This window comes from Zingiber officinale, chromosome 7A (assembly GCF_018446385.1).
Source record: "Zingiber officinale cultivar Zhangliang chromosome 7A, Zo_v1.1, whole genome shotgun sequence".
NCBI classification, from domain to species: domain Eukaryota; kingdom Viridiplantae; phylum Streptophyta; class Magnoliopsida; order Zingiberales; family Zingiberaceae; genus Zingiber; species Zingiber officinale.
In genome coordinates this window covers 64671316-64687343 of record NC_055998.1, presented here as the reverse complement: position 1 = coordinate 64687343, position 16028 = coordinate 64671316, and positions in this window count along the sequence as shown.

The following is a 16028-nucleotide window of genomic DNA, read 5'->3' as shown; positions in this document are numbered from 1 at the left end:
TGCATTCTTCTAAATTGACACGTAGGGGCGACAACTCTCTCCAACCAACTGGAGTAGTCCCGATAGACCAATTCTCTCCAAGATCCCAGCACTTCCACAGAACACCATACATTTTCACATCTTTATCAAAGGTGCTCCCTTTCCAACTATGCGCCGAAATCAGAGGTCGGAAAAGATCTTCGAAACTAGGATCGCCACCAAGGGGAACGTGAAAATACCAAAACAACCACCGCAACCATAACCGTTGCGAGTTCAGTAGCTGGGTAATACCAAAACAACCACCGCAACCATAACCGTTGCGAGTTCAGTAGCTGGGTAAACTCTAAGTTATCCCGTTCTCCCTCTCCCCAGAAGATGTTCTCGTTATCGGGGGATAAGACCAATTGCTTGGGACACCCTGCGCACTTTCTCAACTATGATGCCCTTTAGATAAGGGTTGGTAGGGTTAAGCCACAAATCGAGAGGTAGTCGAAGATACGTCAAGGACTTATCCGCCCTCAGACGCTTCCACCGTCGACTAAGATGGTGCGAAAGAAGGCGCGCACGGACTCGGTACCCAGCACCCGCTAAAGAGAACAGTGATGTTCTCGAAAGACCATACTTCTCTGCCAGCTGACAGAGACCTATTAATGTCGTTGCACCTAAGAGTGCCTTGGCAGACACTGGAGTCAGGTTAACTTGAACCCGATCTACCCATAATTGTTTAGCAAACTCTAACGCTCCCGTCTGAGACTGAAGGGATTTAGCCTCAGAGATTGAAACGTCATCTTAAGAAGCTCACGAGACTCTTGAGCCACTTATGGGCAATGAGGATATCATCACCCAACAAAGCATAATCCGTTAAAGGGGAGGTTCTCCCTCTGTCAACCAACCATGCTGCCAGCCAAGCCACACCATATAATGATAATGATAATGATGTGATAGGCTGAACCCAAGAGCCGTAATAGCCTAATGGCTGTCCTGTTGAAAACGTACAGATTGTTCGGAACTTCCCAACCAATGGGGGGCCGACACACAACGCTAACGAGCCATTGACAATGCATGAAGCCGGCCCAAAGAGACACGCTATTACATCGTGAATCACGGGCACTGGCCACCGATCAGTCGCAGAAGACAAGTCAAAGGAGTCAACCTCCAGTGGAGGCTTCTGTGAGAGCCGATGTATAGGACCTTCGAAAGGTACCATCACAGGGTAGGCGGGATAAGACCCGCATCGCCCAATCATGCACAGGAAAGACCCGCATCGCCCAATCATGCACAGGAAAGAAGAGACGCTGCCGCATATGCATACCTATAGCAAATATAGGTCTCTTACCAGCTCGAACAAGCCAACCGTCCTGGTCGCAAGAAAAGACTCTCGAAGGATCAGCTCATCGAATACCAGTCCCACAAAGGATTCGTAGAACCATAGGTCTCCCGTGTAGTATACCGGCGGTCCAAGGGCCGTCCTTGAGGTCCACAGCCAGGGAGAAGACACCATCTTGAAAACCATGAATCACATGAATATCGAAGGCAAAGGATCTCATATTGGTCAATATCTTAGGTATAGCCTTACGCCCAGCGAATTGGCCATCATCGTTGGGGATGGACTTCCAGGTAGGAACCCAGGAGAACCCTTTATTCAAAGGAACCCGTGAGATCCAGGGAAGATAGAGAGGTTCTATTGAGCTAAAAGCACTTTTGATAAGGATACTACTCCTTAACTCCTGCTATATCAGTTGGGACAGTCACAATAGAACTCAATGCGTATCTGCGCAGCCAACTTAATAATACTACAGATACTAAAGAAAGGTATAGTCGGACATCACCCCGAGCCCCCCGATTGCGAATACATTTCCGGTGGTGGGGAGGAATTATAGTAGGGATCCCTGACCGGCTCAATGACACATAGATAGGAAACTTACCCCGATCACTGACTGATCCAGCATAGTCTTGATGGACACTACACTACACTGTTTCAAATGAAACAAACAATAGGTTACCATGACTTTTCTAGCAAAGACCAACGAGCAAATAGCTCCTTCTGCAGATCGACTACCGGAAAAGGCCAAGAAGAAAGATCCTCATCACGAATCCTCTCAACCGTCCCACGTGTTCAAACACGCGGCGCCAGGATGCCTGAGGCAGACGTTCAATAAAGTTGGTAAACTCATAATCTGATTTCTTAAAGGCATAAGAATCTTTCTTACTAAATAAGAAAGAGATTGATCACCCTCCATTTACTAGTCCTTACTCGGACATTCACTCTCCTTTCTTAAGGTGCCGCAGCCAGAAGCTCAAAGGTTTGATCCCGAGTACTCATTGTAATGAACCATTCACTTGAACGGGGAAAAGAAACTCTTTCTAGTCCCGCTCACTCTTACTTATAGGAATGAACTTCAGACTCTCCCGCGAAAGAGCGCTTCTCACCATTCACTGACTTTTCCTTAAGTTAAGTTGCTGAGAACAAAGAGTCTCGACCGGCCGACCAAAGGAGCGAGTTCAGAATCAAAGTCTTCGAGGGATCGACCTAAACTAAAGGAAGGAGCGAAGTGGGATCTAGCTATAGCGAGATAGAGATCATTGTTAGAGTTAGAGAGAGGAGTAAGATAGGCTCGACCTTAATCGACAGATAGGCATATTTCAACGCAGAAAGCGTATCTACGTTTTGAATGCCATTAATGACTCTTGCTAGTGATCATTATATATATATAATCTGGATAGACTAATTGATCGGTCGATACCTTACTTCAGGTTGGTGATTCCCTTGTCTAGCTGTGTTCTGGCTTCTGGGTTCAGATTTGATATTAGGTTTTCAATAGTGTTTATCTCTTTCTTGGCTTCAGAAGGGTTCCCTTTCTTTAATTCAATTGCATTTCAACTTCGTTTTCCTGTTCAAATGGTCAAAATGCTCTCAAACTCTAAATTATTTTAGATTTTCAATGTGTTTCAATTCATTAGATAAAATAGCATTTGATCTCACTTATTTTCTTTAATAAAATCTTCGATGCTTTGAGTCAAAATTGATATCTCAAAATGAAACCCTAAGGGAGAAATTCAAAGAGACGGTTGAAATTGGATCTCGCTATAAGAATTTTCTCGCCGCTTCGCCCCTTGCATTCTATGCCCCGTCGCCACGTCGATGGCTTGTCACTTTGCTCATACCTTCATTCACGCAATACTGTAATCTGTTGCGGTTCGGACTGAAACCAAATACAAATTCCCACTTTTGAGAGTTTGCACTAACTTCTAATCGAGCTACGTCGTTATCACTCGTTCGTCGAATATTTTATCACAGAAAAAACTAGATCTCTATAACAAGACTCTCTCCCGTCGAATATTTGAGCACTCTGCCCTCCCCACACCCCCCCCCCCCCATCAGCAGTATTTTGTCGTGAATGGCGAACTGAATATTGAGTCTAACATGGCCTTTTCCTTTGGGCCCTTTATGAAAAACTACTCGACAATGCTGATGGAAAGGGCCCTAGTCGAGACTTCCCGTCACTTCGTTCGGCCCTCGTTCCTCAAATTCCCTTATCAGTCTTCACACTTTCGTGCCTTTCATTCCGACTGCTCTTTGCTGAGTCCGATCCGGTTTTCTAGCTTCCCGTAGCGAATGTTAGCAGTTGAATCAGTTTTGGGTGCGCTACGTCGTTATACTCTGCCCTCTCCCGGCACGGTCGATCCCTTCGTCCCGGCACTTTCAAACTTCGCGCGTCAAAAACTGTACACTCGCTCAGCAACAAAGACACTGTCGCACTCTCTCTCCCATCATATTTGGTAGTGCGATCCCACTTAGCTATCTTCCCGTCTAACTCGCTCGGACCAAACGAGCCCTTTCATTCCTACCTTGAGCGTTAGGAAATAGCAAGTCAAGTATTCAATATAAATATCAAAAGGAAGTTCAAGTATGATTTCGAAGTGTTCTCAATTACCTTACCTCAGTAAGTTCAAGTATGAACTTATAAACAAAGCAGCAGTGACCTTTTTACGTCACATATACTATCTCTCATCCGTCCCTCCGTATAAATGTCTACCCAGGTATACATTTCTAGTTTCCCGTAGTCCTAAAAGGAGGAAGACGCTGAAGATCCCAACCTTCTCCCATGTCCCAACATTCCCAAAGAAGACCAGAAATTGAAAGTTCATTCTTTTTATCTAATGGACTTCTCCAAGAAGTGTGGACGATAGGAGGAGAGATCATCAATACTAGGATCAAAAGAGAAATAACATATTCTAATACCAGCCATTCCAACCACTCTTTAAGCGTAACCACTCTTTAAGCCAATTGTGTACAAGAGTATACTCATTAATAATACGAGGATAGTTATCACCCTTACAGTACTCATCGGGTACAAGTTCCAATTGCTTGGGCTTCATCCGCGATAGCACTTTCTCTACAATTAGACCTTTAAGATAAGGGTTCAAAATCAAACCTCTAAGATAATGAAAATCAAACCTCTAAATTCTAATGGAAGATAACGATACGATAGGGCCCGATCGCCGACGACTAACATCCTTTGCCATCTTTTTGCTTTTTGCTAGGTTTAGCCAGCCGAGATCGAACTCTATAGCCCGCCCCGCACAGCCTGAGAAATGTATTTAAAGATGGTTGATCTATCTTATCTGTACTAAAGATAGAAAGGAGTCCGCAGCAAGGAGACGGGGGTCAGGTCCTTTGAGACCCTATTTACCCAAAACTGCTTTGCAAACTCCAAAGCGCCAATAGAGGAGTCTAAAGACTTTGACTCTGATATATTGACACCCAGCCTATGAACAAAACTTTTATACCTGAGGGCGACTCTCTCATCAGAGATTACAATATCATCGCCTAGAAGAGCATAGCTCCTGAAAGGCTTCTTTGACCTAGGATACTCAAGCCTAGCCGCCATCCAAACCAGTATATGGAAAAAAGGCTAAATAGTGCCCAAGAACCATAGTAACCCAAGGGCTTCCCAGTAGTCAAGTAAATCAGTTTAGTTCCCGACTTGATCAACGGTCGGTACACTGAAAATACACTAGCACTGAGTGTGCCTAACACTGACCAACTTCCAGTAAGGGGCCCGAACAGATGTTCTACAACCCGAAAAATGAAATGAACCGGCCAGCGATCTGTCGCTGAACTGAGCGAGAAAACTCGATATGGTCTCATTCGACTCGCTATAGGCCTTAATTGATCAAATGTCCCGTCTTGAGGCAAGCGCTTTAAAACGGGCATAGCCCAATCATGGAATGGGTACAAGCTGAACGACATAGTTACCTATGATGAAGAACCGACGCTTTCCGGCTGACACTCGTTATCCTGCCTGTGGAAAGGCTGAAAGGACTATAATGAAATGGTAAAAGAATCTTTGATCATTAGTATTAGTGTTAAACTTATGCATATCAGCACTTAGGAGCAAATCATTTTCCTCATAGCGTAGAGGTCTGAGTACGCCATAACGCCCCTAACTTTCCAGTCAATACCTGAAAGGAGTATCCTTAGCTGACGAACGATTCTGGCAAAAGCTGCCAGTTCGTATCGAAACGAGGTGAACTCTTTTGCCTTCGCGTGAGGGAAGGTTTTTAGCCGTCTATCGTCGTAAAGACTTCCAAGTTAGGAATGAGTGAGCTCCCTTCACTAATACGATCTCTTTAATCCAAGGCATATACATGTTGATGAGATCATTAAAGATCAAATCTAAAAAGAACCATAAACTATGCATACTGGAGTGACTCTCTGGCTTTGCTATGATACATTTAAATGTAGACCTTAGGTGCAAGTCTAATAATCCTACATAGCGAAATGAGAGGTATATCTTCACCAGACTATCCGACCGCTCATTTCTTAATCAAATTAGATGCCTATGATGAAAAGGAATGATAGTAGGAAGACCTCCCCGGGATAAAGATACCATAACTGAAGGTTTTACAGAAATGTTGACTTAGCATAGACCCGTTGGAGCGTCACAGCACACTCCTTCAGATACAATGCGGTGAACAATAGACCTGACTTTCGAACAAGTCGAATGATACAACGGGCTAGGTGGAGAGATAGCACAAAGGTGTAATGCCCTGCGGCGACTAAGTCAATTCTTAACACAAATCTACCGTTAAAAGACACGGCGAAAAGCGAACTGAGGCAAAGCATAAAGAATGTCTGTGAACAATGCCATACATAAATATAATTGCATATATCCCCAAAACTATGCTGTGGTCAGCCCTCTCCTAAATGAGAGAGAACTTCTTTGATCAAGGGGTGGCGTATTCACCAGATCAGCGAGTATTTGAACTTAATCAAGGTCGCGTTGAGAGTTGCGCTTATTTTCTTACTGACTCAAGTAAGCAACCAACCAGTGTGCTCCTAGCAAAGCTACGGAGACAGATCGCTCTGCGCTCACGTGCTCGGAGGGTTCTTTCTCATCACTCCACAGCCGGGCTTGATATCACCGGATGGTGCCTTTAAGTATGATTTCGAAGTGCTCTCAATTAACTTAGCTCAGGAAGTTCAAGTCTAATGAAGAAGTCTGATGCGCGGTCTCTCTTCAGAAGGTCTCTTCTCTCTCAATGAAGAGCGCGGTCTCTCTTCAGAAGGTCTCCTCTCTCTCAAGATATGATTCTGTCTTGCTTGCTTCAATCTGAGTTTGAAGGACGAAAAGGCACCTACAATAGAATAGTGCTTCGCAATAGTTGAGGCCCCCGCGAAAGAAATACCACCTTAGCTTATGCTCCGGTTGCTGTAAGATCTTAATCAAGAATGAAAGCAGAAACGAAGACAGGGAAACTGTAATATAAGGGCTAGCACCTATTTTCTTCACTAGATAACATTAATTGTCTTTGAATAAAGAATCGAAAAACCTGAACAATAAAGAATCAAAAACCTTAACCTGAGGTAGAAAGGAATAAGGTCAAATCATAAAGCCTGAAGACGCCCATAGAGAAGAAAATAGAATGAGTACAACTATCCAATCTAAGTGTTTCCCAGCTAGGTCTCGTTTCGCTTGTGCTTATTTCGAAGGGATTCTTTATAACGGGGGTCGATCGCGTCAAATACAGCAAATTCGCTCGTCTAACTCACTCGCACCTATGCTATGGTCGAGCTATTTTATACCCGTAGCGTCTCATATTTGATATTCTCACTCGCCCTTAAATGCATTCTCTCGTTCGGGATCTTGAGTTCATTATTCTTCTTCTATTCTCTTACATCGGAAGCTCACTTCGGCAAACTTTTGCCTGGTGCCCTCCAAATTGCATTTTTTATTTGGCTTCTGCAAACCCTCTTCCCCTCTCTTCTCTCGGAAGCTATGTAATAAGAAAATCTCTTCCCCGATTAACTTCTTTTATTACTATTACTCGTTTTGAAAATCATTTTGAAGTTCGAGTTGCATGTGTTACGCACTTCTATTTCTTATTTCTCTATTTCGTTGCTAAAGGGACAAAGCAAAGAATGAGTTCGTTGATGCATGTCTTACGCAAAGCATTATGATTCTAAATCATTCTTGAGTTCGAGTTGCATGTGTTACGCACTTCTATTTCTTATTTCTCTTGTTCGGTACGAGATCTTAAGTTCGATCGAGTTCTTTTTATCTTCTTTTTGGAGTTGGATAAGCCAAATGCTTTCTTTTTCCCTTCGTTGCTAAAGGGACAAAGCAAAGAATGAGTTCGTTGATGCATGTCTTAAAGTTGATGCATGTGTTAAGTGAAAGGGATCTTGTTTTATTCCAAATGTGCTTTTTCTCTTTCTTTCAAGATGCCCCGGAGATCTAAGAGGCGGGAAATTACTTATCTTAAATTTGTTAGTTAGAGCCCTAGAGCCAATCATTTGATGATTGTAAGGACTCATTGTATCATATTCTTGTATATTAATAAAGGCATTTGTTTGGTTATTATACTTATTTGTATTAGTGCCAAATAGACTAAGTATAATAGCGTCCTTGAGTAGAAGGTTCATACCTATATCAATCGATTAGTTGAATCGATAGTGAGATGATATAGGGAACACTACTCTAAATCATTCCTAGTCGAGTATTAACATTCAGGGACAATGTTAATGCAATAAGACTAGCATGTAAGTCAGCTCGATGACTTGATCTCACAAGTCATGGATATAGAGATATCAAGCTGACATATGGGTATACATTGGAGAATGTATACTGAATGACCCGCCATGAGAAAGTATCATGGATCGTTATATGAGTGTCATATACTTTCTCATGTGGCTATTAGTATGACTATTAGTCCTTAGACCTGAAGTCACCATGGATCCCTACATAAGGAGTTATGTACTTTGGTTTCGTCAAACGTCACCCGTAACAGGGTGGACTATAAAGGCGATTACTGGGTATGTAACAAATTATGCAGAGGGATGTGAGTGATGTAGATGGGATCTATCCCTCCCATATGACGGGAGCGACATCAATATTCTTGATAGAGTTAGACCACGAAGTGCATGGCCATGCCCAAATGAGTCAACATTAGATGTTGAGCTCATTTGATCGAGTGAGTCTACTTGGAGTTCAAGATTTAGATTGATTAGAGGATGACACGGTCTATGCCTCATATTGATCAATCTAGATGTCTAGGATAGAAGGACAATGTCATATATTGTGAGGAGTCACAATTAGTAGTCACAAGGTGATGTTGGATCTCGACATTCTTGTAACTTGGGTAGTAATGATGTGTTGCTAGATACCGCTCATTACTTATGCTCCTAAATGGGTTTAGGGCATTGCCAACGTTACAAGAACCTATAGGGTCACACACTAAGGACAATTAGATGGAGATTTTGTTCATATGATGAACCAAGAGGATTAGATTCATTTGATGAATCATATTGGATTAAGAGTAATCCAAATTGGGCTAATTGAGTTGGACTCAAGTTGATTCATGTATTCAATGAGTCTAATTTAGATTATGACTCATTAAATCAACTTAATTTAATGAATTAGATTCATTATATTAAGTTGGCTTGAATCATATGGTTGGATTAGATCAACCATGAGAGAGATTTGATCAAGTTTGACTTGATTTGAGAGGAAGAGAAAAAGTCATGTTTGACTTGACTTTTTGCCACATCACTAGTGAGTTGGCAAGATGTAGACCAATAGGATTGCTCCACATCATCAATGTGTGCCACCTCATGGAGGTTACAAGCCTCCATAGCATTTAATGTGGCCGGCCCACATTAAATGAGGAGGTTACACTTGTTGTCATGTCATTTAGTGAGGTGGCAAGATGTGGACCAATAGTGTTGATCCACATCATCCTAGAGTGCCACCTCATGGGGGTTACAACTCTTAATGGTCTCCACATTAATTGGAATTAATGTGGGGGTTACACCTCTTAGAGTGGCCGGCCACTTGATGGCTAAGGGGTTTTTGAATTTCCTCTCATTGATTCATTCACTCTTCTTCTCCCTTGGGTGCTCTCTCTTCTTTTTCTCCCATTCCTTGGTCGAACACTCCATTGGTGCTAGCACACCTTGTGTTTTGGTCATCTCCTTCTACTTGTGTCCGTGTGGATACATATAGAGGTTGTCTACTTTGACAACTAGAGATCCGGCGAAATCTTGGACAAGCGGGAACGCGAAGGGCTTCGCTACAAGGGTAATGATCTTAACTTTAGTGTAGATCTAAAGTTTTTACAAACTCGTACAAGAAAAGGTTTTTCGAAAATTTTTTTTACGAATCTCTGCACGAGATCCATGGCTTTGGGTGACTCGGGGTTTCCGCGACGCGAAAAAACGGTTTTCGCGGTCCGAAGAACCCAACAGTGGTATCAGAGTCACGTGCAAAGACTTGTACGAGTTCGTTTTTATTTTAATGAAAAATACACCTTCTGTGATTTTCTGTAAAAATTGAGTTTTTAGAGTTTTTATGAGTAATTTTTCCGTAGAAGCGAAGCACAAGTGTCTCGGCACTTGTAGGCTTCGGCTACCGGAAAGTTTTCTTTTAAACGGCTTCATTTTGCCCCAAATCCGTTTGGGACAGCGGGGTCGGGTGCCATTAGATCGCAAAGGAGAAACTCACGATGGTTAGATCGTGGGTAGGGGCATTGCCCCTAACCCCGCAAGGGAATTTGCTCCGCGATTGCACCCGAAATCGCTAAAAACGAACCCGCCGGGAAGAATTTTCCGAAACGGCAATGTCTCGACCCAAATCGTTTTGGGACAGCGGGTTTAGGCGCTGTTGGATCGCAAAGGAACCCTCGCGATGGTTAGATCGCGGGTAGGGGCGCTGCCCCTGGGCCCCGCAAGGGGATCCGTTCCGCGATTGCGCCCGAAACCGCTAAACGGGACCGCCGGGAAATTTTACTCATAAAAATTGTAAAAATTATTTTTAAAATTACAGAAAAATTATGAAAAATATATAATTTTTAATTATATATTAATTTGTGATAGTCATGGCCCAAAATACCCAATAAGATTGGATTTGTGTTGTAATTCATAATACGGCCTGCGTGCCGTCATATGATTGTGTGTGCTGTATTTTTATTTTTTTCCACGGCCTGCGCGTCGTGCCTTTCTCTTATTCTGGTTGTAAATTAGATTTAGACTCGAATGTAACTCGAGTTTCAAATTGTAATGTACAAATTGGAGCGGTGGAGGGTCCACACGAGACGGAGTTCCGAGGCGGGCACGAGCAACACAAGGTGGTCAAAGGGAGGAGCTTGGAGAAGCTGTTGACCCTAGGTTGACCATTCGATCTTCTCATTGGCTTGAGAAGATCGTAGTAGGGCCATGACTAAATCACAAATAGATTAATTAATTAATTGTTATGTATCTGATGCATGTTTAATAATTAATTAATTAATTAGTGCCTTAACGATTAGATTAGATCTAAGTCGTGCACATGATGCACCCTTGCGATTAGATTAGATCTAAGTCGTGCACAAGATGCATCCTTCTCGATTAGATTAGATCTAGATCAAACCAACTGTAAATGCCTAACCGTGCCGTGATACCTATCACTACCTCGATCACATATATTGTTGAATCTGCCAAAGCAGAGCAATACATATTATCTTGGTAGGGTACGGAGGGACAATCTTGGTCCCGCCTATCAATGCATGGGTGAATACAAACTCAATTAGATTGAGTATTCCTAGTTACTCGGTTGGATCGAGTCAGCTATAGGCATTCTTCCAACAGTTGGAAAAGATAGGTCAAAATCACATCTATATTAACTCTCGGGCGAATTAGCCAAAGCTAACTCGAGTTTTAATATAAATGCGGATATTGATTCTATAAACAAGAGTTGCATAGAGATGTAATTGGTAATCGTTACCTACCGATCATACTAAGCCTTGGGCGTATTAGCCAAAGCTAACTCAAGGGTTAGTATGATGTGGATCTTGTCCCACAAGAATTATAGAATTCAGTGGGAGCATCATTTAATTAAAGGCCTAATTAAATGATTTTAAAAGAATATGATATTTATTTATGCAAATTTTTCTGTTGTAGATAACCATGACGTCAAATACGAACACTTTCTCCCTGCGATCTGTCCTTGAGAAGGACAAGCTCAACGGAGCGAATTTCCTGGTACGGGAACTTGAGAATAGTTCTCACCGAGGAGCGTAAACTGTACGTTCTGGAGCTGCCCATTCCGGACCGCGAGCGGACAAAGATGCTTACAAGAAGCATCAAGGCGACGCATTAGATGTGTCTGTCTAATGCTCGCGACCATGAACTCGGAGCTGAAGCAACACGAGTTGATGGGCGCTACGATATGGTTGAGCATCTTCGCCAACTATATCGGACAAGCGAGGCATGAGAGATTTGAGATCTCTAAGGCACTGTTTCAATGTAGACGGGGCTCCTGTAGGTCCTTATGTACTCAAGATGATTGGGTACATAGAGAACCTACAAAGACTGGGGTTCCCACTTGGCCAAGAGCTGGCCACTGACTTGATCTTGTAGTCCTTGCAGGTTAGCTATAGTCAATTCGTTCTCAACTATAACATGAACGAGATTGACAAGCCACTGCCCGAGCTACTTAGTATGTTACGAATTGCTGAGATTAACCTTAAGAAGGTTAAGCCCATTCTGATGGTCCAGAAGCGCAAGGGCAAGGGCAAGCCCAAAGGTAAGGGAAAGTCTCAAACCAAGGGCAAAGGCAAGGCACTGAAGCCTAAAGGAGGGGTCGCCAAGGATGCTACCTGCTTCCACTGCGGTCAGACCGGGCACTGGAAGAGGAACTGCAAGGTATACTTGGAGGATCTTAAGAAAAAGTGAAGTGAGACTTCCACATCAGGTATAAATGTTATAGAAGTCAACCTCTCTATTTCTTCGTCGTGGGTATTAGATATCGGATGTGCTTCGCATATTTGTACTAATGTACAAGCACTGAGAAATAGCAGAGCATTGACAAAGGGCGAGATAGACCTACGAGTAGGCAATGGAGCACGGGTTGCTGCCATTGCTGTAGGAACTTATCATCTATCTCTGCCCTCTGGGCTTATACTAGAGTTAGACGATTGTTGTTATGTGCCTGCATTGACTAAGAACATTATATCAGTTTCTTGTTTGGACAAGAAAGGATTCTCGTTTATAATAAAGAACAAATGTTGTTCTGTCTATTTAAACGATATGTTCTATTGTAGTGCACCTCTGATGAACGGACTCTATATTCTAGACCTTGAGAGCTCTATCTATAACGTTAGTACCAAGAGGTTCAAATCGAACGATATGAACCACACCTATCTCTGGCACTGTCGCTTAGGTCATATAAATGACAAGCGCTTATCCCAGCTCTATAAGGATGGTTTGCTGGACTCATTTGATTTTGAATCATATGAGATATGCGAGTCATGCCTACGAGGCAAGATGACCAAGACTCCCTTTAGTGGGCATAGCGAGAGAGCGACTGATTTGTTAGGACTCATACATAGTGATGTATGTGGCCCTTTCAATGTCGCTGCTAGAGGCGGTTATAGGTACTTCATCACATTTACTGATGATTTCAGTAGATACGGTTATGTGTACTTGATGACACATAAGTCGGAATCCTTTGAAAAGTTCAAAGAATTCAAGAATGAAGTACAGAATCAGCTTAGCAAGAGTATTAAGATACTTCGATCAGATCGAGGTGGAGAATACCTTAGCCATGAGTTTCGTGACTACCTAGCTGAGTGTGGGATTCTATCCCAACTCACTCCTCCTGGAACACCACAGTGGAATGGTGTATCTGAAAGGAGGAATCGTACCCTATTAGATATGGTACAATCTATGATGAGTCACACTGATCTTCCGACATACCTTTGGGGCAATGCTCTAGACACGGCAGCTTTTATACTCAACCGAGTTCCATCCAAGGCCGTGATAAAGACACCATATAGGATATGGACTGGGAGAGATGTCCAGGTGTCTTTCATGAGGATTTGGGGTTGTGAGGCTTACGTAAGACGTCAAGTCTCAGACAAATTAGGACCCAAATCCGACAAGTGTTATTTCATTGGATATCCCAAGGATACTAAGGGATATTACTTCTACATTCCCAGTCAGCACAAGGTAGTTGTGGCAAAGACTGGGGTCTTTCTAGAAAGGGATTTTGTTTCTAGAAAGACTAGTGGGAGCATGTTCGATCTTGAAGAAGTTCAAGATGCGAATAATAGCACTAAAGCCTCGATGGAAGTTGAACTGGAACCACAAAGTGTTGTGGATGATGTTGTTCCACAAAGAGTTGAGGAACAACAACCAGTTCAAGTAGACATACCTCTTCACAGGTCTGATAGGGTACGTCGTCAGCCAGAGAGATATTCATTTCTCTTGTCTGACCATGATGACATTGTGCTCATAGAGGATGAGCCTACCACCTATCAGGAAGCTGTGATGAGACCAGATTCCGAGATATGGTAGATGGATGTCAAAACCGCATTTCTGAATAGAAACCTGCTCGAGGATGTGTACATGACACAACCTGAGGGTTTTGTAGATCCACAACATACTAGTAGAGTATGCAAGCTGCATAGGTCCATTTATGGACTAAAGCAAGCTTCTCGGAGCTGGAATCTTCGATTCGATGATGCAATCAAACAGTTTGGTTTCATCAAGAACGAAGATGAACCTTGTGTCTACAAGAAGGTTGTAGGGGATATAGTTGTCTTCCTCATATTGTATGTGGATGACATACTACTCATTGGGAAGGGCATCCCTATGCTTCAGTCTGTTAAGACCTGGCTAGGGAGTTGCTTCTCAATGTAGGACTTAGGTGAGGCATCCCGCATTCTAGGGATACAGATCTATAGAGATAGATCTAAGAAATTGCTTGGCCTAAGTCAGAGTACATACATTGACAAGGTACTCCTTCGGTTTGCCATGCAGAACTCCAAGAAGGGATTTCTGCCTATGTCACATGGCGTGAGTCTTTCGAAGACTCAAGGTCCTTCTTCTAGAGAGGAGAAAGACCGCATGGATCAGATCCCTTATGCCTCAGCCATAGGGTCTATCATGTACGCCATGCTATGTACTTGACCTGATGTCTCGTATGCTTTGAGCATGACGAGCAGATACCAGTCAGATCCAGGTGAAAGTCACTGGAAGGTGGTCAAGAATATTCTTAAGTACTTATGAAGGACTAAAGAATATTTCTTGATATATGGAGGCAATGATGAGCTAACTGTAAAGGGTTACAGTGATGCCAGCTTCCAGACCGATCAAGATGATTAAAGATCACAGTCGAGGTTCGTGTTTTGCTTGAATGGTAGTGCTATGAGCTGGCAGAGTTCACAGCAGTTCTACAACGTTTCCATCTCATTCGAGAGTTTATCGATAGAGGAGATGTGAAGATTTGCAGAGTATCTACAGAGGCTAACATCGCAGATCCCTTGACCAAGGCTTTGGCACAGAGAAAGCATGATGGTCACACTAGGTCATTAGGCCTTAGAGTCTATACTGATTGGCACTAGTGCTAGTGGGAGATTGTTAGTTAGAGCCCTAGAGCCAATCATTTGATGATTGTAAGGACTCATTGTATCATATTCTTGTATATTAATAAAGGCATTTGTTTGGTTATTATACTTATTTATATTAGTGCCAAATAGACTAAGTATAATAGCGTCCTTGAGTAGAAGGTTCATAACTATATCAATCGATTAGTTGAATCGATAGTGAGATGATATAGGGAACACTACTCTAAATCATTCCTAGTCGAGTATTAACATTCAGGGACAATGTTAATGCAATAAGACTAGCATGTAGGTCAGCTCGATGACTTGATCTCACAAGTCATGGATATAGAGATATCAAGCTGACACATGCGTATACATTGGAGAATGTATACTGAATGACCCGCCATGAGAAAGTATCATGGATCGTTATATGAGTGTCATATACTTTCTCATGTGGCTATTAGTATGACTATTAGTCCTTAGACCTGAAGTCACCATGGATCCCTACATAAGGAGTTATGTACTTTGGTTTCGTCAAACGTCACCCGTAACAGGGTGGACTATAAAGGCGATTACTGGGTATGTAACAAATTATGCAGAGGGATGTGAGTGATGTAGATGGGATCTATCCCTCCCATATGACGGGAGCGACATCAATATTCTTGATAGAGTTAGACCACGAAGTGCATGGCCATGCCCAAATGAGTCAACATTAGATGTTGAGCTCATTTGATCGAGTGAGTCTACTTGGAGTTCAAGATTTAGATTGATTAGAGGATGACACGGTCTATGCCTCATATTGATCAATCTAGATGTCTAGGATAGAAGGACAATGTCATATATTGTGAGGAGTCACAAGGTGATGTTGGATCTCGACATTCTTGTAACTTGGGTAGTAATGATGTGTTGCTAGATACCGCTCATTACTTATGCTCCTAAATGGGTTTAGGGCATTGCCAACGTTACAAGAACCTATAGGGTCACACACTAAGGACAATTAGATGGAGATTTTGTTCATATGATGAACCAAGAGGATTAGATTCATTTGATGAATCATATTGGATTAAGAGTAATCCAAATTGGGCTAATTGAGTTGGACTCAAGTTGATTCATGTATTCAATGAGTCTAATTTAGATTATGACTCATTAAATCAACTTAATTTAATGAATTAGATTCATTA